The sequence below is a fragment of the Pipistrellus hanaki genome, assembly GCF_964339955.1.
Source record: "Pipistrellus hanaki genome assembly, chromosome: 1".
Lineage (NCBI taxonomy): Eukaryota > Metazoa > Chordata > Mammalia > Chiroptera > Vespertilionidae > Pipistrellus > Pipistrellus hanaki.
The window spans coordinates 136106470-136125711 of record NC_140503.1 but is presented as its reverse complement, the minus strand read 5'-3'; the positions used below and the strand labels follow the sequence as shown (position 1 = coordinate 136125711).

The 19242-nt window shown below is 41.2% G+C and overlaps 1 pseudogene across 1 annotated transcript; it reads left to right on the top strand.

The window, feature by feature from the left end:
* Nucleotides 1-13937: 13937 nt before the first annotated feature.
* LOC311620953 (N-terminal kinase-like protein) lies at nucleotides 13938-16865 on the top strand (annotated as a pseudogene). The gene is made up of 3 exons: nucleotides 13938-13981; nucleotides 14190-14248; nucleotides 15115-16865. The product of its transcript is annotated as an N-terminal kinase-like protein (transcript).
* The last annotated feature ends 2377 nt before the right edge of the window (nucleotides 16866-19242 follow it).

Genomic DNA, 19242 nt, shown 5'->3' with positions numbered 1-19242 from the left:
GAGAAACTTTGAGCCTGTCCGGAGTGGCTCAGCTGGTTGGGGCAATGTTCCATGCACCAAAAGATTGCTGACTGAATTCCTGGTCAGGGCACAGACGGAAGGCAACCATTGATATTTCTTTCTCACATCAATGTTTCTCTCTCCCTTCCTCTTTCTAAGCATATGACCTCGGATGAGGACTAAAAAATAAAAAAGAAACTTTGAGATAATGAAATGAGAGACTTGGGGGGAGGGAGAGAAATTATTATTTGATCCAATTAGCTTTTATAGATAGTATCAGTATCCTTCATTTGGCTTTTCACATGTACTGTTTTGTAATGTGACTAAATCTTATACTTCATATTTGGAAATCTTTAGAAAGAAAGAGGCAGTTCTAACAATAATTTTGTACAGTCTCAGGTACTCTTGACTCACCTTTCTCCCACGATGTGAAGGTACAAGATTGCAGTTCAAGTTCAAAACCAGGATACTGACTGGCAGTACTGAGAACCAGACCATGCAGACCTTATTTTTTCACGTGTGTGTGTGTGTGTGTGTGGTTTCATGCAGTCTAATCCTGTGAATAGACTTCTGTAACCGTCACAATAAAAATGCAGAGCTGCCCATCGTCACAGAGGAGCCCCCTTGTGCTGCCAGTTTATACCTCATCCAGTTTGCTGTGTATATCATGAATTTATTCCTCTTTATTGCCAAATAGCATTCCATTCTAGGAGAGACCACAGTTATGTAACTGTTATCATCATAACTAACTACTTAATATTAATAATAAGAAAAGAGCAAAGGGGAGGCCATACATTGTAAGCATGGCCATCTGGGCAGCTTCACCAGGAAGCTAAAGCTTCACGCTCCCCAGGGAACCTCTAGTCCAGTCACTGCAGATCACTGGGGAAGGGGTCAAACAAAGGGGAGGTGGGCACATGCACAGTAAGGGGGGTGAAGCCACATGCATGCATGGGGAATCTTTAAAGGTTAATAGGTTAAGCTTCTGGTTATAATGCCTAGAGAGTTCTCTCTCTTGCTTCTTGAACTGCACTCACCTGCCATGTGACTGTAAGCAGCTGCATGGCCCATGGCCATGTGGATTCCACATGCAATGGACTATAGCTGGGAACACAAGTTAAGTTAGCCAAATGCTGTACTAGACCTTATTATGGAGTGAAGACACTGGAAAATGGCCTTAATACAAAATTGGACTTTTTCCATGTCAGGACAGAGGGAAAGAGGACATTGGAAACCCAGGGGTTTAAATCCATGGAAATAAAGATTACTCATCTTCCCCTGCGAGTCTTGGTGGTACTGTTGACATTAACCCATTTATTAATTAACAGGAAAAGGGCAAAAATAAGGCCAGATAATATAGGCATATTTTAGCTGAAGTTTAACATTCTTTAGGTGTGCTCCCTACAGATCTTGGGAGAAAGGGCTGGGCAAAGAAATAGTAGATGCATGCCCAGTAAGGTCTAAATGACAAAGGCAAGGTGATTTCTTGTCAGTCACACCTGGGAGCAGGTTATTGGCCAGAATAGGTGTTCTCACTGTCAGGACCCAAAATTTGAGATACAGAAGCTCTTGAACAAAGGCAGGTCCCTCTCTTGGCCCTGTGCTCTCTTGGGACTCCCATTGCAGGGGTGTGCTCTCACACGCTACACTTGCCCATATGGCCTACAGCCCTTGCACCCCACATAGTGGACTAATGGTCTGCGACTAGCCTGATGCTACATCAGACTCAAGTTCACCAGGGAACAGGAACTTTGGACACTGGCTTTGCTTCTAGCTCTGCTGCAACCCCAGCTGCACCTTTTCCAAAACTGGATTAAGGGATATGGGACTTTTGAAATTGAGGGATATAACTTCACACAGATAAAAATCACTCACTCTCCCATGTGAGTGATTTTAAAGTCTTAGAAAATTCTCAAGATATTGTAAGAACCCCACCTCCACTAGCAATGGAGAAAATCCACCTGCTCAATTCTTGGATAACATCCGGGAATTCCTTTCTTTGTGACTTTGTAAGAACTCCACTTCCACTGGCAATAGGTGGGGACACAGAGGGCACCTCACCGATAACAATTTTCACCACTGAGGGAAAGTAGGATTGTGCCCAGTGTTTTTGCTGTTATGAAGGAAGCAGCTTTGAGCAACCATGGGCAGCTTTTTGTACATATCAATCTTTATTTCTCTGGGATAAATGCCCAAGAGTCCATTGCTGGGTTATTGGGGGTGTTAGTGTATATTTGTGTTATATGAAACTGCCATATCCTATGCATTCCCACCAGCACTGAATAAGAAAGCTACATCCTTCCCAGAATTTGGCATCATGACTCTGAGGGGACAAAGTTTGGCACCCCGAAATAGGCCTTTTGGGATATTGATTTTAAGCTGCTTATCTATATATATATAAAAGGCTAAGCAACTGTCTGAATAACCAACGATCCCACTGGCCAGGAGGTATGATGTGCACTGACCACCAGGGGGCATATGCTCAATGCAGGAGCTGCCGAGCTACAGCAACTTTGCAGAGTGCCCTCTTGCACTCCGGGACCCCTTGGGGAATGTCAGAGAGCCATTTTCGGCCCCATCCCCATAGGCCAGGCTGAGGCACCCCACCTGCCGAAGGGACCCCACTCACCCTGCAGATGCCCTTTGAGCCACAGCACTGCCCCAGGTGTGGCAGGCCAGGGAGGAACCGCAGGAGGTTGGCTACAGAGCATGTCCAGCCATCTCATCCAGTCCTGCCCCACCTGCCACCTTCTAATTAATTTCAATTTGCATGAATCCGTGCATTGGGCCACTAGTAAAGAAATAAAAGACTCAGAAAGAACCTTTGGCCCTCTCCTTTATCTGCCTAAAGGAATACAGACCTGTTTCAAGCATATTCACCTAAGCATATGTGGATTGTGTATGGTAGACAAGGAGAAATCTTGTAAAGCCTGTTTGTGGACCCTCCTCTGTGCCCCATTGTTTGGGTGGTCACACAATAATTTGTTTATCACATTTACTCTTTCTCATCTACCTGTGAATTGCCTGCTTTCCCTTTAAAATTTCAGGCCCCTGCCTTTCTCCCTTTTGTCCAGAATGCCTCCTGGGGTTTCAAATTCTTATGGAACACATATATATATACACATGTAATAAATTTTGGACATTTCCTCTTATTAATTTGATGACTACACAACCAGAATAATTTAGACAGGTGGGAAAAATTTTTTTTATTCCAACAACTCCTTTTTTATTTTAGGTATCCTACTAGGTGTATAGTAATATCTCACTGTGCTTTAATTTGCACATCCCTAATGGCCAATGGTGTTGAGCATCCTTTCACGTGTCTTTTTGTCACCAGTACATTCTCCCTGGTGAATGTCTGTCTGTTCATGTTTTTGCCCATTTCCTAAATGAGCTATTTTGTGTTTTTTTTTCTGTAAAGATTTGAGAGTTCTTTACATATTATAAACCCAAGTCTTCTCTCAGATATGTGACTTATAAATAGTATCTCCCAGTCTGTAGTTCATCCTTTCATTCTCTTAAGAATTTTCACAGAACAAAAGTTTTTAATTCTGATATAATCGACTTTATTATTATCTTTTTCTTTTCTTGGTTCATCCTATTTTCTTCTTAGTCTTACATTTACTTTTAAATCTAGGATCCAATTTGAATTACATTTTTTATAGTGTGAGGTTCACACTAAGATTGTTGTTCTCTCTCTCTCTTCCAACATAATCTTTAAAAATTATCCTAAAAAACATACAATTTATCATCTTAACCATTTTTAAATGTATAGATCAGTGACATTGAGTACATTCATGATGTTGTGCAACCATCACCAATCAGAATCAATCTCTGAAAGTTTTTCATCTTTTCAAACTGAACTCCGTAACCATGAAACAAGCACTTCTCATTTTCCCCACCTCCTAGCTGCTCATCTCCATTTTCTGTCTCTTAAGAACTTGATTTCTCCAAGTACTTTACATGAGTGTAGTCACACGGTATTTGTTTGTTGTGACTGTCTTATTTCACTTGGCATAATGTCCTCAAGTTTTATCCATGTGGTACCACGTGTCATGTAGCATTTTTTTTAAGACAGAATAACAATCCACGGTATGTACAGAGCACATTTTGTTTATACAAAAGAATTATATAAAATATTTTTTATTGATTTTAGAGAGAGGTAGAGAGAAGGAGACAGAGATAGAAGCTTTGATGAAAGAGAGAAGTCGACTGGCTGCCTCCTGCCTATTCCCTACTGGGAATCTAGCCTGCGACCCTAGCATGCACCCTGACTTGGAATATATCCATCAACCTCTTGGTGCATGGGACAATGTTCAACCAAATGAGCGATACTGCCTGGGCATATTCGAAAGAATTTAAAGCAGGATCTGGAGGAGTTATTTGCACACCCATGTTCATAGCATTATTCACAATTGCCAAGAATTGAAACCAACAAAAAATGTCCAGTTTTTTGAAAAACTGTTCTTCCACCATTAAATTGTCTTTTCTTCTTTGGCAAAAATATGTTTGGTGTATTTGTGTGGGACTATTTCTGACTTCTCTATTCTATTCTATTGGCCTGCCCAACAATATGTTGCCTCGATCATGTTAGCTATTTATTGAGTCTTAAAGTCAAGTAATGTGCATATCCCCACGTCATTCTTTTTACAAAATTGTTTTAAGTGTTTTAGTTTTTTTTATTTTTTATCTTTCCATATCAATTTGAGAGGACGTTGGTATTGCTGGGATTTTCAGAAGTCAATTTGGAGCAACATGGCATCTTTACTAGGTTGAATATTCCAATCCTTGAACACAGCATCGTTTTCCATTTATGTCAATATTTAATTTGTAACTGATTCTTAATTACATATAGGTACGTATTCTATTTTTATAGATAGGTTGAAACTCATAAAGTCCTAGTGACAACCATGGAATTGTGCCCAACAAAATGCTAGAAATGGTTCATACCAACTCACGAGGAATAATTGTATGCCTTTCTTCTCAATTCTGACGTCAGTAATGTAATTGACAATATTTTGTCCATATTGAAATTGGCCATGGACAGTAGACAAATGTTACAAAATAGGCTCTTCCTTCATCCCTCTGTCCTTTCCTTTCTTCTTTTCTGCTTCTTTTTTCATTTCCTCTCCTCCCTCCATCTCTCTATCCTTTTTCTTTCATTTTTTATTTTTTTTGGAGGGCACTGTTAAAAGAATGGGTGAGGGACTGAATTTAGGAATGTCCCTTTGGTATTGCCAAAGATCTGATTTCAACTTATATTTACATTGGAAGTGGAAATGTATTAAAAGCATTTACAATCAGAAAAAGGACAAACTGGTCCTAGTAAAGTTGTATTCATAATTACCATTCACCTCCTCTTTAAATAAAATCTTAATCATAGTCCTATCGATTGCCAAATATAATCCTGTTGGCTAAAATTAGGTATTTTAATTATTTACACATGTTAAACTATTTGGCCATTTGGGTAGTAATTTTGATCCAAAAGGGGAGTTTGGAAATTGAGAGTCACTCATTCAATCAGAGAAGGTCTAAGTAGAACAGGGCAGCATGGGACAATCTTAAGATTTGGAATCAGCTCACCTCACATCTGAACTCATATTTTTTTTTTGGGGGGGGGTTGGTTAGTCCTCACCTGAGGATTTTTTCCCCCATTGATTTTTAGAGAGTGTGGAAGGGAGTGGGACACACACACACACACACACACACACACACACACAGAAACATCTATGTGAGAGAGACATATCAGTTGGTTGCCTCCTGTACCAACTGGGGCTAGGGTTTGAGCCCACAACTGAGGTATGTTCCCTTGACTAGAATCAAACCCAGGATTCTTCAGTGTTCGTGTTGATGCTCTATCCAGTGAACAAAACTGGCTAGAGCTGAACTCAGCTTTTGATGCTTCTTTTGTCTTTCACTTTAATAAATCTCTCTATTCCCTTTTATCAGTCTTTTTATTACTACAGTATAAATGCTATCACTTTGAAATATGTTAACAGTTTTTAAAACATGGAAAAACAAAACACAAACAGATTATTCTAAGTTCTTAATTTGAAGGTTCAGAGAAAGCAACAACTGACATTTTCATGAATCCTCCTCTCTGTCTTTTCCCGTGCCAGGATATAACTATTGAACTGTCTTCTTTATCCTTTGTTGCTCTTCCCACCACCAGAAATATTTTGTCACTGACCCAAAATTTTGTCAATATTTTCCTTTGTCATAAAATAATATTGGAGACTTAATAATAGCTGCAAATAGGTGAAATAATAGGCAAAAGCCAGAAACAATAACAAAAAAACAAACAACCCAATAAACAAATACTTCCCACGTGTCTGAAAATAAAATAAGATGATGTTGAGTTAAAATGGCAAGTAATTATCATGGCTGTGATTATGTTGAGGACACAAAAACACCTGGATTAACATTATAAAAAGGGAGGGTGGAACTAGGAGAAGCCCTAGAATCTTTGTTTGAAAGTGATTATTAAGATGGATAATTTTTCATGATGAAGCTGATGGAACCAGTCTGTCTTGTATGCTTCTAATGCAATTCAGCCTGGGGAGCAGAGGAGGATCTGGACAGCCTTTCAAGGTCCCTCCAAACCTGTGGTTCTGTGATTAGTTTGAATAATTGATGCTCTAAATTGTAATTATTTTTCCCCTTCAGGGTAGACTATGCATAAAGGCAGTTGTGGAGATATATTGTTCAAACACTCCAGGGGGTCATTGAGATGCTGATATTTCCTCCTTAGATCTGCTGTGAGTTACTGTTTGTATAGAAGCAACTTTGCTTCAGGTCACATCATCTGACATCCATGACAGCCTGCCATAACTAATCAATAGTGCTGTTCTTGTTCTTCCTCTTCTTTTTCCTATTTATTGATTTATTTATTTATTCATTTATTATTATTCTTTTTCTTAAGAAACAATGGATTATGGAGAAAAATTTATTTCCATCCTCAATTGGATGTTCCTTGGTAATTTGCATGCTGTATTAAAATTCTGCAGTCTCTTGTCATCATTGTAGTAATCTAGCAAAACAATACCTGCAGAGAATTGCTTTCCTGGATACAAGTAAGGACTTGCACAGACTCCATGACTATGAACGGAGTCATAGACTGATGAGGACAGAGGTAGAGAGAAGCTGACCTGGAATTCTCCCACTGGGATGTGACCAGCCACAGAAACTGCCCTTAGAAGTCACCCCATGCCCAGTTCCTGACCTCTCTCTGCCACAAGCACAGCCCATCACTCGCGGTCAGTGTTCTCACTCATTTTCCTCAATCTTCACTCTATTTATAGTTGAGAACACTCCACTTCTCCCAGGTTGAAATACATTAGTTGTTATGGAAACGTGATGTCCCCTGCAGATGGAATCTGATGTCATCTACAATTGCAGAGCACAATGGTGGGAACCCAATGTCCTGGCTGGAGAAATACCCGAAGGGCCAGAATGGGAATGAGGACACGATGCGCAGCACAACTGCTAGGAGGGGGCTGCAGAGCTCCTGGACCAGGTGTTTCAGAAACAGAACCGAAACCCACCCACAGTGAGATAAAGGTCACTCCGTGGCCTTAAAACCTCCAGAAATGTCTAGCGGCTCTCTCTTATCTTTCAGGAAATGAACAATGGTTTTATAGATGACAGTTATAATATCTACATTTATGTATTGTCTTTTAAAAAATTTTTAACTCTCACCTGAGGACATTTCCCCATTGATTTTTAGAGAGTGGAAAAGAGAGGGAAAGACACAGAGAGAAAAAAATCAATGCCAGCCTTTTTGCTCCCAAATAGCCCTCTCTGCCAGCCTGGTCACTCCTAACTTACCCGCCCCTGCTGGCCTAGTCACCCCTCACTGCCCTCCCCTCCCCCGCTAGTCTAGTTGCCCCCAACTGCCCCCTGCCAGCCTGGTCACCCCTTACTACTCCCCCCTCCCCCACTCCGCCAGCCTGGTCTTCCCCAACTTCCCCTTCCCCTACTGGCCTGCTAATCCCACACAGCCTGCTGTTCAGTTGTTTGCTCATCCCTCACTAGTCCCTCACTAACCCTCCTGCTGACCTTTGCTCCATGCAGGAGTTCAGTTGTCCATCCAGTTGTTTCAGTTATGACGGCCCCTGGCCTTTTATATATTAGGATAGTAATGTGCTCTCCTATTCTGTATTTATTTTTTGTTCCTCAATATTTAACAATATATCATATAACCATCAGATTATTATACTCTCTCCCGTTTTGGGAGCCTGAATCTATAATATTTTACAGCATAGAAGGCAAAGATGTTTCCTTCTGATTGTTAGTATGGATCTAAGTCCAAAAGAGACACTCACTTTCTGTGGATTAATTGGAAATAACTTCTCCGTAACTGTAACCAGCCTTGACTCTCCATACTGCTCAGGACAAGGGAAAGAGCATGGGGAGGAGTAGAGTGGGAATGGTGGATGCTTATTTAGCAATTTCTCTGTACCAGAAACTATACAAAGTGCTTTACACAAAGTGTCCCAATTTAATGTTTACAAATGTATTCTAAGGGAGGGTACCCATTTTTAAAGTGGGAAAACTGGGTTTTTAAACAGTTACCAATATAGGGAGCCAGGATCCAGTCTGTCTGATTCCTGTGTCCATCTCTTAGGCCCTACCTCACATGTGGCCTTTCCCCACATGACTTCATCCAGTTCTACACAGAGGCAAACAACCCCAGAAAAAAATGCCCTCCTGCCAATTTTCCCTTCTTTCCAGGTTCTTAGTCTGTTTTATTTTTGGCTTCTGTTCATTTCTGAAACCTGGAGATTAACCCCCACCTAGCTGACTTGCAGGTCAATGGACTCAAGTCAAAAGCTGCCTCAAGAGGCATTCTTTCTTCTCTCTCTCTCTCTCTCTCTCTCTCTCTCTCTCTCTCTCTCTCTCTCTCTCTCTTTTTCTCTCTTTCTCTTTTTCTTTCTCTTCAAACTTCTTGCTTTATAGAATTCTTGTCAAAGTACCAAGGTGACATTTCAACAACATAGGAAAACATGTGGTATAAATCTAATAACTGAATAAAATTCAGCCATTGAACCCACAATTTTGCTTCTCTGAGGTATTCCTGCTACACAGTTCACTTTCAGTTAGTGCCTATAATTGCAACAATATCAGCTGACATTCTTGGAAATAAAAATAAAAAATATATAAACTTTTACTTTGGTCTGCAGGGAAGAAGCACATGCTCTGCCTGCCAGTCTAACTGAGAAAGTCTGTTATCAGATCTGACTCTGTTATTGGAGTTGAGTGTAATTGTGTCTCGGGTTGGGATGTAGGATGTGAAGATGTGATTAGAGCAAGTCATTATTCTGTGAATTAATGACATAGGATGAAGGGAGACAATGACCTGTTCTCTGGATAAAGGACAGAGTAGAACCTGCTCAGAGATGACCCCAGTGTACTGTAATTGCCTATTTGCATACAAAGGTATTTAAAGGATGTGCCATTTCAATCAAATATGTCATAAATAAATTAGTTGGTTAAATAGATAACTTAAATATAAACCCAATAAAGGTTAATGATTTTTTTCTTTTCTAAAAGGCCACTATAAAATAAATCAAAGGCTTATCAGGTGATCACTTTGTAAGCTATATAAATATCGACTCACTATGTTGTACGTCTGAAACTAATATGTCAATTCTAACTGAAAAGATACATTTTTATAAATCATCTGAAAAAAGCAAGTTGGTCTAATCTTACTTTATTTGGCCATCAGGATAGGGAAATTCTTGCGGACAGAGCTGTTTACAAGGCTATCAAACCTTTTTGTAGAGAGCAGGTTTGGAAGCTGAGCCACCTTCCAGATTCCTGCCCTCTGTAACTGTCCCACCCACAGGAACTCTCTTCACCAACACCTACATAATAGAAGTGGGTGGAGAGGAGGGCCCCTGATTTGCTTCAGGAAAAACAAAATAATTCTTAAGTTCACCCCTACCTTTTGGTAAGGAAATAAACACTTATAAATAATTAAAATAAATGTTTATCTGGAATTGATCCACCTTAAAAAAGTAATAAGCATTATAAAAAGATGAAGAGATGAGAAGTACAGATCGGCAGCTACAAAACAGTCATGCATAGGAAATATGTTCAATAATATTGTAATAACTGTGTGTGGTACCAGATGGGTACTGAGAATATCAGGGGGGGAATGCTTTGTAAAGCATATGATTGTCTAACCACTTTGTGTACACCTGAAACTAATACAGGATAATATTGATTGTAAAAAAAATAAAATAAAGGAAATGCTTTTTCATGCATTTAAAAATAGATGATGTATGTCAAATTAATATGGAATTTATGTTCTACTGGATACATTTAAAAGACTGGTACAATATTTCATTTCTAGCCACATACTATTTATAAAAAAGAATAGCATCATCTCTAATAATAAAAGGGTAATATGCTAATTAGACCAGATGTCATTCTGGACATCCTTCCCAACAAAGCCACGGCCAGAGGGAAGCCAGCCCAGATCCCAGGTGCATGCGGGTGGCCGAAGGAGGGAAGCAGCCTGGATCCCGGTGCTGGAGGGAACCCAGTGCTGGCAGCTGGGGGAAAGAAGCACTACTCATGCACAAATTTCTGTGCATAGTGCCTCTACATTAATAAAGCTTCAGTTTTTTACTAGTAGTTAGTAAGGGTCATAGAAGAAGGAGAAATGGGGGATCTTTCAGCTTGAAGAAGGTGCAGATCCTGAGATTGTACAAGACAGACCTGGGCTACACATGGACTGTGTTCTAAGAAAGAAACTGGGATCATGGAACATGTGCTCTCTCCTTCCAGCTCCATTTCCTGCAGACTCAGCCTCCTGATCGTTCCCGCTCCCTTCCTTTCAGAGGGTCACAGTGTCCAACTTTATTTGGCTCATTGACAAAACAATTTTCCAAGGTAGATTTTTGTATTTAAAAAATGAAAGTGTTAGGACCAGGAATTGAGGATAGCATGTTGCTTGTTAATCAGCTTTTCCCAACCGAGTGGCAGCGTGTTGAGGAGTGCAGAGTTTGGACATGAAAGGAACTGGATTCAAGTCCTGCTTCATCACCGAAGGTCTGTGAGCTGCTGGTGGTAGGCCCCTCAACTCACCTGTTCCCAATCTGTTTCTGCATTTGAGATGAAATGTAAGAGGAGAGTGGTTGACAATATTCATTGTTCAGAAATACTCTCGAGATTAAATGCAGTGTAGGTGGAAAGGGGGCACAGAAATTGTGGCTTTACAGTGCTCAGTACATGAGAGCTGCCTTCACTGCTCCAACCCCACAGCTTAGCAATATGGACCAGAAGTGTAGAATGGCATGTGAAATGCAGAAAAATCACAGTGCCAAAGAATCAAAGAACGCCTTATTTACAAGAACCTTAGAAGTAAAGTCATCCACAGGAACTGTCTAAGTCAGGATCAGAGCTGGCTTCCCGGAGCATCTTGCAGGCCCTGGCTTGGTGCATGGCTCTCCTCCTACGATCTGGAGATTCTTAACACCTTTTGAACAAGAGAACCCCCATTTCACTTCGTATTGGGCCCTATGGACTATATAGGCCACATTGGCAAGGCAAAATAGTGTTTATGGGGGTGAGATCGTAGCTACCTTCACTCTTAGCCCTGGAGTCTGACTTTGAGAAACATGGCTCCAGCTGAGGGGTCAGAGTTAGCAAATTGTACGGATATACTTACACTAAAAAAAGTATTCATTGTTGATGTGAAATTGAAATGCAACTGAGCAATCTGTATTTTATCAGGCAACCCTGCTCTAGGCCATCCCATCATTTTATTATCCCAGGAAATGGAGTGTATCAGGTATCAGCAGTGTGCCAGATACCATGGTAAATGGTCTGTGTGTACCAGCTCATTCAAAGCTGTTAACACACGCATCCAGTAAGTGTTATCATCATGCTCTTCAAAGAAACTGAGGCACAAACAGTTAGGCAACTCCATGAAGAACCCATGTCAAGCAAGAGAAGTTGCCAGGTGTCTGGCCACAAAATCGGGCTCTTCCATCTCAGGGGCTGATGAGGAAGTTTGCAGAGAAGATGGATTTGGACAGAAGCTTACTCAGAACTCACAGTCACTTCCAGGCTCCGTTGGGTCTGACTTAATAATCCAGAACCAGTCAAAAAGACAGATAAGATAGTTCACTTACTGTTGCCACTGGTTTTGTGAAAACAGTGTTTTCTAAGAATAAGAATCCACGTACAGGGTGAGTCACTCTCACACTAGTTTAGTCATCTCTCTGTAGGCAGAAATTATTGCATGTAGCAGAAGGTTGAGATTAAATTCCTTCAAGCACGTCTGAAATATTATAGGTTCAGGAAAATCCCAAGCTTTTCATGCCGGTGCCTTTTTTACTTTGAGGATAAAAGCTGCATGCAGTTAGAAAGAAACCTTATCCACATATTCCAATGTCATGTCCACTTAATGCATCAATATGTCAGTTTGTCAGCTGATGTTTGTGTAATGTTCAGAGCTCTTTTGCTGCAAAACACACAAAACATTCTTCTTGTATATTTTGTGGTGCAAATATTTATTTTAATTTCCTGAAAAGTGAATACATAATTTTTTATCTATTTCTGCTGAAGCTTTGCAAACTGTAAGCTGCAGTTTCACATTATCTGGCGTGTTGTGACTGTGCCCAGGTGTTTTAGGGGCACCTGGCTGAGGAGCTCCCCTATCCTACCTATGAGTGGATGTGGGTTTTGCCCTATTCCCCCTGACCTAGTGCTTTCTAAATTGCCCATGGATTTTACTTTTGTGTCTTTGCTCATGCCACTTTCCTGATACATTCTTCAGTTCCACCCAAAATCTGTACAGATGCACTTCCTACATAAAGATTAATTTAAAATATTAATTTTGTTCTGCTTTGAAAATATTTATTGAACCAGTTAATCAGTCAATTGATCTATCAATTAAAAAAGGAAAAAGAAGAGGGTAAGGCAGAAATATTCACTATTCCCTTAAGGAGAAACAACATTAACAAACCTCAATACATCGACAACCTTACATGGATATAAATAAATAAAGGAATGACTCATGTTCCTACAATGTCAGAACTCCCCAAATCACCCACATAACTCTTTAAAACAAAACAAAAAAGCAGAGAGTTTTTTTGCACAAAATTAAATGCCATTTGAAAAATAAAAACTTTATTCTCAACTACAGCTTTAGCTTAAATTCTTTTTCCCCCCCAGCAAAAGCCTCAAGAAACAGCACAGAGTTTGAGAATTTAACTTCTAAGAAATATTTATTCTATGAGAGAAGCAAGAAAAAATATTCCCAAAGGACATAATGGTTTGGAAAAGAAGTTTCTATAAACATGTAAATGTAACAACCAAGAAGAGGCCAGGGATTACATTCTTCAATCTAAAATGTATTTGTGTTTTTTAGCTATTAAAAAAAAATAGCTCTAAAGAATGAGTAAATACCCTGAAATCACGAGGCTATCTTAAATAATTGCTCCAGCATTAATGTTTTACTGTTACTGTTAATAAGGTAGAGGGGTTGTATTATTAGTTTTATTTTTTCAAACGAAGATATTGAGTTATTTGCTGGGACAACCAAGGTCATTCAGTGAATAAGTAATTAAGATAAAAGACAAAGCTAATTCTTTTGAGACCAATTAAATTATGGGTTTCTAATAATGACTCTTGGAATTTACTTGATATTTTATACATTTTAAAGTTTTTTAAGATGGTTAAAGCATTAAAAAATAATTTTACATGATTGATTGGTGGTCTTACGTTTTCATAAGTTTAATTGGATATTTGTTACTCTTGTTTAAATATTTGTAAAGATGTGCAAATATTTAGAAGGGTGGTTTGCTATTTGAGGAATATTAATTGTTTAATAGATGATAATATTAATAAATTGATTATTATAAAATGCATCACCAACAGGTTCTGCCTCATAGGTTCCAGCTGAATCTGCTCAGTTAACAAACATGCCGTATAGGTATAAAATTGTGGATTTGTCAGAAGACACAATGTGACAGGGAGTGGAGTCTGAGTTAGACTGAGCCAAATATGGAAATGTTATTATAACAGATTTTTGAAATTGTTTACTGTGGAAAATTGCCATTTCAAGGAAGATTTATAAATGTTTTACATAATGGAGTATAGAAGTCTAGTTAGCTTAGGAAAGATTGGATGCTCTGTCTTTTTTTTTTGGCCAAACAAGGCTCTTCATATTCCAGGTGCCGAGATATCCTGAGTGAGGACTATCAAACAGAAATTGAAAATGCCGCCAAAGCCGGTTTGGCTCAGTGGTAGAGCGTCGGTCTGTGGACTGAAAGGTCCCAGGTTCGATTCCGGTCAGGGGCATGTATGTTGGTTGCGGGCACATCCCCGGTGGGGGGTGTGCAAGAGGCAGCTGGTCGGTGTTTCTCTCTCATCGACGTTTCTAGCTCTCTATCTCTCTCCCTTCCTCTCTGTAAAAAATCAATAAAAATATATTAAAAAAGAAATTGAAAATGCCTTTTAAGTGTTTTTTTTTAATCACATTGAAAAAAGAATAAAATGAACAGGTAAAATGAATTTGAATAATATATCTAACCCAGTATATCTAAAATCTTATCACCTTATCATATAATCAATATAAATGTATTAATGGGCTATTTTACTTTTTTGTCTTTGTGCATCTCATTTCAGAATGTCCACATTCACAAGTGGTCCTTTATTGAAGAGACTGGGTCAATACTGTTTAGTGTCTACCATTTCATATCTATGTATGATGTTAGCAATCTCCTCCATTCCCAGCACAAACATCTGATTTCATCTGGAAAATTACTAACATTTCTCTGGACCCTCCTGTACACTGAAGTCAACTGTAGGAAGGCCAACAAATGCTGGGCTGATGTATGAAATTAAAAATTTATTTTCTAATCAATGTGACATCTTCTTATAGTCCCCTTTATTATTGAAGCATAAGTTCTTTTTCTAAAACACTTGGTGATCTCAAGCTACCTTCAGTCATCTCAGGGTCCCCAGGGACAATATTTTTTCCCCCATCAAATTTCCTTGCTCCTTGAGGCCCCACCTCGCCCCAGCTTGGGCTGCTGAGAATACGGAGCAGAGGCACCTGAGCCCGCAGCGGCAGAGACAATGTGGTTCTTTGTCCAGGACCTGGTCCAGGATTTCCATTCCAGCTCAGCCCTCTCGGGCCCTGGGCCCTGCACTGTGGGTGCAAGGAGGCCACAGGCAGCCTGATGTCCATCTTCATGTACGATGTGAAGCCTGGCACCAAAGAGCAGACCCATGTGGCCAAAGCTGCCATCAAGTACCTCAAAATTCTGGCCTACATCGATGGCCTGGAGACAGACAAATTCCTCCACGTAGTGACAGTGGCCCCAAGGAGCTGGAGCTCTCCTGGGGGCTGCACCAGATGGTGAAAGCCCTCAGCTTCCTCGTCAATGACTGTAGCCTCATTCACAACAATGTATATATGGCTGCTGTGTTTGTGGGCTGTGCCGGCGAGTGGAAGCTTGGGGGCCTGGACTACATGTACTCGCCCAGGGCCATGGCTGGTGGGCACCCCTCTGCAAGGAGATCTCCAAGCTTGAGCAGTATGACCCTCCAGAGTTGTCTGATGTCAGTGGCAAAACCGTCAGAGAGAAATGGTCAGCTAACATATGGCACTTGGGCTGCCTCAGATATCTGGGAAGTCTTTAATGGGCCCCTACCTTGGGCCACCCCATGGGAAGATCTCCAAATCGCTGGTGCCCCATTATTGCAACCTGGTTGGAGCCTCCAAGATGCATCCCAACCTAGCCCACTTCCTGCAGAACTGCCAGGCACCTGGTGGATTTATGAACAACTGCTTTGTGAAGACCAACCTGTTCCTGGAAGAGATTCAGATCAAAGAGCTGGCTGAGAAGCAAAAGTTCTTCCAAGAGTTGAGTCAGAGCCTAGACTTCTTCCGAGAGATTTCTGTGGCACAAGGTGCTGCCCCAGCTGCTGACTGCCTTTGAGTTTGGAAATGGAGGGGCTGTGGTCCTCACCCCTCTCTTCAAGAGGGCAAGTTTCTCAGTGATGAGGAGTATCAGCAGATCATCCCTGTTGGGGTCAAGATGTTCTCATCCGCTGATCGGGCCATCTACATCAGCCCCCTGCAGCAGATGGAACAGTTCATCCAATACTTTGATGAGGCAACAGTCAATATCCAGATCTTTCCCTGAGTTGTGCATGGCATCTGGGACACCAATCCTGTCAACTGGAAGTAGATAGTCAAGTCCATGCTGCTCTTGGCCCTGAAGCTGAATGAGGCCAAACTCAATGTGGAGCTGATGAAGCACTTAACTCGACTGCAGGCTCAGGATGAGCAGGGCCCCATTGCTGCTCCATCACCATCTGTCTGGGAAAAAATCGGCTGCTTCCTCAGTGCCAGTACAAGACACAGGGCCCACACCTCCACCTTCAGCTGGGCCACTAAGGACCCATTTGCACCATCTCAGATTACCGGTGTTTTGGGCTTCGCTGCCACCCACAAACTCTATTCGATGACTGCACCCACAAAATCCTGCCTGTGCTCCATGGCCTCACTGTGGATCCCAAAAGATCTGTGTGGGACCAAGCCTTCAAGGCCATTTAAAGTTTCCTTTCCAAACTGGAGTCTGTGTCAGAGGACCCTTCCCAACTGGCCAAAGTGGAGAAGAATGTCCTTGTTGCCTCCAGCCCTGGAATTAGAGGAGCCACAGCCAGATTGGGCAGGATGGACTGTGACAGGGGTCTCCTTGCTCACCTCCAAGCTGTTCCATGCACACCCCAAAGCTGCCCCCAGTGAGCCCAAAGTCTCCCAGATATCCATGCCTGAGGGACTTCCTGCCTTGGCTTCCAGCCCTGCCTCTCCCACACCCATTACCTCAGGAGACTAGGAGGCATAAGAGGAAGGCAAGAACATAGCAGAGGTCAGCAGTGCTGCCAACAGATGGGATGACATAGATTGGGGCAGCTCAGGGCAGGAGACCAGAAGGACAACTTCTGTATTAGCCCAGAAGGACAACTAGAGTATTGGGGGCCAAAACCAGCCACACTGGGCAGACCAGCAACCCTGACTACAAATCTCCCGAGTCAGACTGGAGCAGCTGGAAAGTTGAAGGCTCGTGGGAGAAGGTTTGGCTGGAGCCAGGTCCTTAGGAGACACTCCGTGAGGGCACCCTGCTGACCAGCAAGTATAATTAGGGTGGACCAGAGCCCAGTGACAAAGGCGACCCCCTTGCTGACCTGATTTGTGGAGTGAGGACAACTGGGATGGACTGGAGACCAAGAGCCAGCAGGTGAAGGCTGAGCTGGCCCGGAAGAAGCAGGAAGAGCGACGGCGAGAGGTGGACACCAAATGTGCTGAGCAGAAGGACAGCAAGGGCCTTGTGAAGCTGGGGACCTGTAGGACTGACCTGCTGGTGTGGGTGCTTCCCAGTCACAGAGAACAGCCCCATGGATGTATTTATTGCACACACCATGCCAGCTCGACCAGCCCGGCCAGGCACATCTCACATGTACATAACCAGAGTCACAATAAATTCTATTTCACACACACACACGCACACACACACACACACACACACACACACACACACACACTAAATAAATAAATAAATAAATAATCCTTACTCTTCATAATTCTCTGCTGGGTAAACTTGAGTGACAAGGGGAGGATAAGACCTCTGTTCAAGTGCTCTTTCATATTTTATTTTCCTTGACTAGGCCTAGGCCCTTCAGAGGATACATCCATAGTGAAATGTGGGTACCCTGGGGGACCAAGCGGAAAAGAGGTTTGGTTGGGTGTTGCTACTTTCCAGGTGTTAGGCTGGTCAGCTCCATCCCTCTGTGGTCAAGGCCACCTCTTGGTGGAGAGATGTGCACCCCAACTCTCTTTCACTAGTTTACATGCTATTAGCAAGACACCCCAAAAAGCAATGAGCTGCTTTCTAAATGGGATTAATTCATTGTAACTTAAACATGTCAGGGAGAGAGCCACTTCGGAGATTCAGAAATTAAGGGCTTACTAAGAGATGTCAGAGAAGAAGCCTCTCATGTTAGAGCTCTGCCAATTATCTGAAGCTTATTTAAAAAAATGTTCTTTGGCCTGGAAGACATGCAATGAAGCTGCTAAACCAGCAGATTCAGAAAAAGCAGAACGCAGGAAATTGATTTGAACCTCAGAGACACAGCTTCTAAGGTGGTGACGAGGTCAAGGGGGTCACTGAGTAATAGGATTTCTCAGAACTGCTAATGATCCTGATTCGGTCATTTTCTGCTTAAAAAGGCACTTTGACCTTCTACAAACCCAAATATATGCTTCCTGATGGGAGGTGGCTCCACGCATAACCTACGGAAGATTAGATTTATCAGGGAAACTCTGATAGATCCCTAAACCTAGCAGGAGAGGCAATGCTGCTATTATTAATTGAGTAAATAATCTCTTTTATATGGCACTATGCAAACCTGTACATAGTGCATAAATTACACAAAATCAGTTTTAGCATGGTTAATAAAAAGACTGAATAAAAAGTGCTAAAGTAGGTCCTTTTATTTATTTTTCCTTTAAAAATGAAATGGCATTTTACTTAATAGCATTAATCAAACTGTATTAAAACTTAAAAAAAACCCAAAACTATTTTCAACTGTGGGGAGACCTAAGCACCTGGGGTGTGAATCCAGGTTAGGATGGTCCTGAGATGAAGGGGTTTCCTTGGGATATACATTTGTTTTTCAGGGTTCTCTTCTACCTAACACATTCCAGACGGATCACAAGAATTCTCTCTTCATATTACGTAGTGTTTTACAAAGTATCATACTTTAAAAATATATTATCTTGTAGGAACATGTAATAAATAACTTCAAAGTGCAATGGGTATTTAATTTTAAAGCATGCCTTTAACATTTATGTAAAACATTTTTTGTACTTGTTCAGTAGAAACTTATCTGGTCACTGGATAAAGCTAGCAATAAAACCACTGGCCCACAATGGGTTAAGATGAGTCTAAATAGGAAAGAGTGTTCAAATGATTTGGGGTTTTATTTTTTCACCATGGTCAATGTCTGTGAAATTGATAAAAAAGAAAACACAGTTCATTGAAACTGTCTCTATGTCAGACATCCAGAGTTTGATTTCCGGTAGGGATAATAACTAGTTGTGCTACTTTGGAGAAGTCCCTTAGCTTCTCTCAGCTTCACTTATAAAATGAACACAAGTATTTACCACTCCTAGTTATGGAGAGAATAAAATGAGGTAGCAGATGCAAACCTCCA